Source organism: Trifolium pratense, linkage group LG5 (assembly GCF_020283565.1).
Source record: "Trifolium pratense cultivar HEN17-A07 linkage group LG5, ARS_RC_1.1, whole genome shotgun sequence".
In the NCBI taxonomy this organism is placed as follows: domain Eukaryota; kingdom Viridiplantae; phylum Streptophyta; class Magnoliopsida; order Fabales; family Fabaceae; genus Trifolium; species Trifolium pratense.
In genome coordinates, this window is record NC_060063.1 from 40,191,094 (window position 1) to 40,196,990 (window position 5,897).

Here is a 5,897-nt window from a genome sequence, read left to right on the forward strand (position 1 = left end):
TACACGATCATCACTGCTTCTTTCTCCATTCTTATCATCGACAACCAAATCATTCCTTCGTTGTCGCTGCTTCTTCTCTTCTGCAATTGTCGTTGCCGTTTCTCCTCTTCTGAAATCATAACGAAGATGAATCGAAAGTTTTTTGACGATAAGAAGAACGTTTTTTTTTTATGCGAAGAAGAAAGTTGTTTGAGACCGTAAAACAATTTGAAGAAGAAGCAAACAAATTACAAGCAATTAGGACAAAAATGTAAATTCATAGAATATAATACCTAAAATATAATTAATTTAAAAATAAAAGTAGTCAAAATTACTTTGTGGTAAAAAATTAATTATGTTTGACTTAAATACACGTAGATGAATTTTATTGGTGTCATATCAACATAGGGCGTATACCCTCAATTTATGAGAGGGTTAATTAGAGAAAACCCTAAATATATGGGTTAAAAGTGGAACATGGGAATCGATCATGTGATAATACAATAGTGTGCATCGACAAAACCCAACCGTCGGGCCATATTGAATTTGAATTGATAAAGTATTATCGTGGCCTTTAGTATTAATATATAAAAATATATGGGGTCTAAATTTTTAAGTCAAAATGGTCTTAAAAATTATAGGACTAAAGTCATAGTTTTATACTCAAGAGCGCTTAGATGAGATGACACGAGTCTCTTGTAGTTTAACTAAGATTCTAAATTATTTGATCTCTGACTTAGGTATGTAGCAGCGTTAAAATTTGTAAGGCGGATTTGTCACTCATTTAGGTCTCACAAGACTCGAGAAATTAGTCTCTAATTATAGTTGTGCGCAGAGGATTCAAAGTTTACAGAGACAAAAAGAAAAAAATCATAGCTTTATCAATATTAGAGACTCAGCCTGCATAAATTAATTGCGATGAATATTGGACGATTGTCTTTTAAAACAATAATTGACTCCTTAGTAAATGATGGAGTAACATAAATTAACTGTGGTGAATTCATGTATTAATAATTACCTTGTAAACTATAAATTGACTCACCCGTAAACTTAGTGAAATGACGTGCTATGATTGAACATCAAATTAGAGTTAAGCTACATCAGTTATGGAATTGGTAGCTCAAATGGTTGAACTAGTTGACTTAAGGATTAAAGCAGTTGGAGATCTAAAATTCAAATCATAACAAGTGTAAAAATAACTAACACAACAATTAACATACTAACAATTTGTCATTAAAAAAAAATTAAACTACCTCAACAACTTAACTATTTCTACTTATAAACTCTAGCTAGCTTATGCTTCCAAAAATTAAGACCATTTCCAATGGTGTAGTACCTATTAGGTACTACCATTAGAGCAATACTCATTTGAATATCTAATAGGTACTAGTTCTACAATAAGCATTAATACCTATTTTGTTTACATGAGTCTCATTTATAATAATGTATAGTTATTGGTGAGATGTGTTATTGGTAGGGCCTATTTAGAACTTTTTAAGAGATGTTAGGTTAGAGGGATTGAGTACTTATTAGGTAATATATATTATTAAAAAAATTATAAATAAGTGATGTGTACACGTAGGGCTCAGTTAAGTACTCAAAAATGAATATCTCCATTATGGATGGTCTAAAGCCGGTTACATTGACCATTAATCATTTAATTGTAAGCAGTTTTGTTTCATTCTTATACATGTGATGTAAAAGATTTGTCAACGTTGTTTTCTTCTGCGTATCGATTTTCCTTTTTCTTCTTTTCATTACAAGCTTACGATTGTACATTATTTGTATGTATCTTAATATGTTATCTTCACTTCATGCATACGGTTTTTTCTATCGCAAATGTACGTATAACGACTAGCTAAGTACGTTTGTATTCGTACATACAAAGTACTTGAGCCTTTATACGGTATACTATACCCCCACATCATATGCACTATTTGTATAATAAATATTAAATACTATATCTTGTCCTTATTTTATAAGAAAATGATCATTTCGTGTTCATATTATAAGAAACAAAAGATTCTTCTTCCAATAGGATTTTTTAATCAGCTAAAAAAATAAGAAATTCAATATGATAACTTTAGTACATTGATCTAGCCTATATTATAAGTCAGATACGTTAGTTGTTCAATGAATCTAAAAATAACTTGTTTTTTATATTTAGGACCGGATGAAGTATAATGTAACAATAATATTCACTTTTTAACACTTTTTTTAGCATTCATTCTTTTAATCGGTTGAAACTCATATGGATTTTACCACTTTATATGAGGACTATTATCAAAGTGAGAGATTCATATTGATTTTAACAAATGAAAGGGTGAGTAGGGATGGCAAAAATATCCACACATGCAAATATCCGCGGATAAAATTCGTCATGGATACGGGGCGGATAACTTAATGGATATCCACTGATGAAATAAATGAATATTTTAATTACCCGATACTTAATGGATATTGACGGTCAGCTCTGCAAGTGCACAGAATCGTTACAAAGTAATAAAGTGATAAGTTTATCGTTCTTCATAGGGATTGTGTCAAGGTTACTAGTTTCGCTTAGGAATATGGATAGTTGTCTTCGCTTTGTTTGTTTAAGAAGGTATCTTTGCGGGTACTTTAGTAAAATGCAAGAAATAAATGACAGAAAATAAATAGGTGTGATGTATTTATTATCTGTGCCTATTTTTATTACAAGCTTCTACAGAGCCTAGTTAAAGGTTACCCTACTTTATTTAGACACCATGATCCAGAACTCCACTTATAAGCTGTCACGTTTGCCTTAAACTAGTCACCTACCCACAGGCATACTCTGCAAGCACTAGTAGAAAAATGACTTTTGGTTTGGAGATACCACTACCGGTATGTGAATACCAGTAGTGAAATACATTTGACCAAAGGATTCCACTACTGATATTTTTAAAACGGTAGTGGAAAGTTCAGAGACAAGGGATTTCACTACCGGCTTTGCTAAATCCGTAGTGGAAAGTAGACACGGTGGCAATGTCGTAATTACGTACAAATTTGTTTTAATTATCTTCCACTACCGATCTAGGATTCACCGGTAGTGGAATCCTAATAGTGTTATTATTTTTTTCATATTCCCACTTTTCACTACCGATCTAGGATTCACCGGTAGTGGAATCCTAATAGTGTTATTATATTTTTCATATTGTCATTTTCATTCCCAATTTTCATACGCGTTCAATCTCCCTCCCACTGCAAACTCTCCATTCTCAATCGTCCCAAGTTCTTCCAAATCGTCCCAAGTTCTTCAAATCAAACACTCCAATTTCCCAATCATTCTCCAATCTCTCCATTCTCCATTCTCCATTCTCCATTCTCCAATCTCTCCAATTTCATTCGGTTTCATTCTCCAAACCCTAGAATGCTTGAATCGCCTCCAAATTTCTTCGTTTTTATTCGGTAAAGGTATGAATAAATCAAACTTCCTCCAAATTTCATTCGTTTTCGTTTTCATTCATTTTCATTCTTGTTCATTCGTTTTCATTCGCTTGGGTTTTCATTCGTTTTCATTCACGTCGTTTTCGTGGGTCTGTGATGTTCATTTCTGTGTGGGTCTGTGTTTTTTTGTGTGGGTTTTCATTCTTCTTCTGCTTGATGGCTTGATGATGAGAATGTCAATATAAAAATACAAATTTGCATGAGATTTGGAAGTCTGTGTAGGTCTGTGTAGGTCACTTTAGCATGAGATTTAATGAAAAGTAAAAAGATATATGGTCATTTCTGTTTATGATATTTATTTTGCTGCTATTTTGATTATTTTTTACTTCATAGATGATATGTAATGTTTTAAACCAAGCCATGTTTTGCTGCTATTTTGCTGCTATTATATCAGATTTTATTGTTGAAGCTAAACTCCAAATAGGCAAGAAAATTCAAATAACCAAGCCATGTTTTAATGTCAAAGTGTGATTCAAAATTCGTTATGTTGCTGCACATGAGGGTGTTAGGTATAAGCAAGTATATAGAAGTCACTCATGTTAACCTTGTGCTTAATATATTCAAGGTATATAGAAGTCACTCAAGTTATAGTGCTTAATATATTCAAGGTTGGCTAAGGAGTGAAAATATGGAGTTAGAATAGTGCTTAATATCTCTGCCATATAATATACTTACTCAAGGTGACCAAGTTTGATGTAGTTAGAATAGTAAGGGAAAATATGGAGATGGTCAAGAGGGTTTTGGTATGAGCCTAAGATAGCTGAGTAGTGTCTCTCCAAATACCCTTCAGCTTCACCACATAGCCTTATAAGATGGGATCTTTTTTCTTGCAAATACCCTTCAGCTTCGGCTTCAAGAAAACATACAACTTGGCCATGGGCAGGGGTCAATATTTATGGCCAATTGTATAAACATACAACTTGTTTTGATATTAACTAAGTTGTATAAACATATTTATAAAATTATCAATGCTTGTGCTGTGCAGGGGTTGCTGTGTTAGGCGGTGATTGCTGCTCCTGCGTTAGGCGGTGATTGCTGCTCCTGCGTGTTGCTTGTGCTGTGCAGGGGCTGGTGTTGCTCTTTTTTGGTGTTGTCATCTTTGTTTGAAGTTAGAAGGTTCAATCACGGTCTCATCTACAGGTACCGATTCTATTTCAAAACATAGAAGCTATAGGCTATGAATTTTTATTAAAATAGAATGCATAATCTAGTCATTCTGTTATAGGCTATGAATTTTTATTAAAATAGGGCGAGAGAATGTTTCGCAATAGTAACAACCTAGTCATTCCTTTGTTTTTGCAAATTGGTCTATTCAATACATTGCAGCAATTTTAGTTTACACTTGTTTATTTGAACTTTGTTTCTGTCAAATTTGAGATTCTGCAGGGTGATGAATTGGTTATTAGCTTTAGTTTGAGTCTTGGAAGCAGATCAGGTGATGGAATTGGTATTTTGGCTCGGATGTGCATCTCACTGTTTTGGACTGTTTATTTTGGACTATTTTAGGATGGTTTTATGAAGGAATTGGTATTAGAATTGGTATTTTTGTGATGGAATTGGTATTTTATGAAGGATTGGTATTTTAGAATTGGTATTTTAGGAATTGGTATTTTAGGATTGGTATTTTAGGAATTGGTATTTTAGGACTGTTTATCAGGTGATGGAATTGGTATTTTAGGATGTGCATACTGTTCTAGAGTTTTGATTTTTCATATTAATATGCAGGCACAGGAAGCTACAAAAAAACGAAAAAAAAAAAAAAAAAAACTAACATACCACTACTGATATTTATAACAATCAGTAGTGAAAACTAACATACCACTACGGGTATTTGTAATTACCCGTAGTGGAATCCTCAATTCTAAAAAAAAAAATGGAATAGCATACATACCACTACCGGTATTTACAAATACCGGTAGTGGAATCCCAGATTCTAAAAAAAAAAAAAATGAAAACCATACATACCACTACCGGTATTTGTAAATACCGGTAGTGGAATCCCAGACTCTAAAAAAAAAAAAATGAAAACTATACATACCACTACCGGTATTTACAAATACCGGTAGTGGAATCCCAGACTCTAAAAAAAAAAAAATGAAAACCATACATACCACTACGGATATTGAAAATACCCGTAGTGGAATCTCATACATACCACTACCGGTATTTGTAAAAACCGTCGTGGAATCCTCATAAATTTAATTAATAATACAGTAGAAACCTGACATACCACGACGGGTATAAAAAGACCCGTCGTGGAAAGTATTGACTTACAACGACGAGTGTGTTTACTACCGGCCGCGGCCAGTAGTGGAATCCCTATTTGGCCGGTAGTGGAATCCCCTTTCTGCACTAGTGAAGGTAGAAGTTAACGTTCTTTTCCAATCCTATACTGAGACGGCAGATACTGAATTTAATGTTCTCATGTAGGCCCTAGCACACTGTCCTTCGTT

The 5,897-nt window shown here is 33.4% G+C and overlaps 1 long non-coding RNA gene across 2 annotated transcripts; it reads left to right on the forward strand.

The window, feature by feature from the left end:
• Nucleotides 1-3,038: 3,038 nt before the first annotated feature.
• On the forward strand, nucleotides 3,039-5,154 carry LOC123883012. Of its 2 annotated transcripts, XR_006800097.1 has the most exons (3): nucleotides 3,039-3,411; nucleotides 4,430-4,584; nucleotides 4,831-5,154. It is a non-coding gene; the product is annotated as an uncharacterized LOC123883012 (long non-coding RNA). The 2 variants fall into 2 exon arrangements; XR_006800096.1 differs by lacking the exon at nucleotides 3,039-3,411 and having other exon boundaries at nucleotides 3,460-4,584.
• Nucleotides 5,155-5,897: the final 743 nt, after the last annotated feature.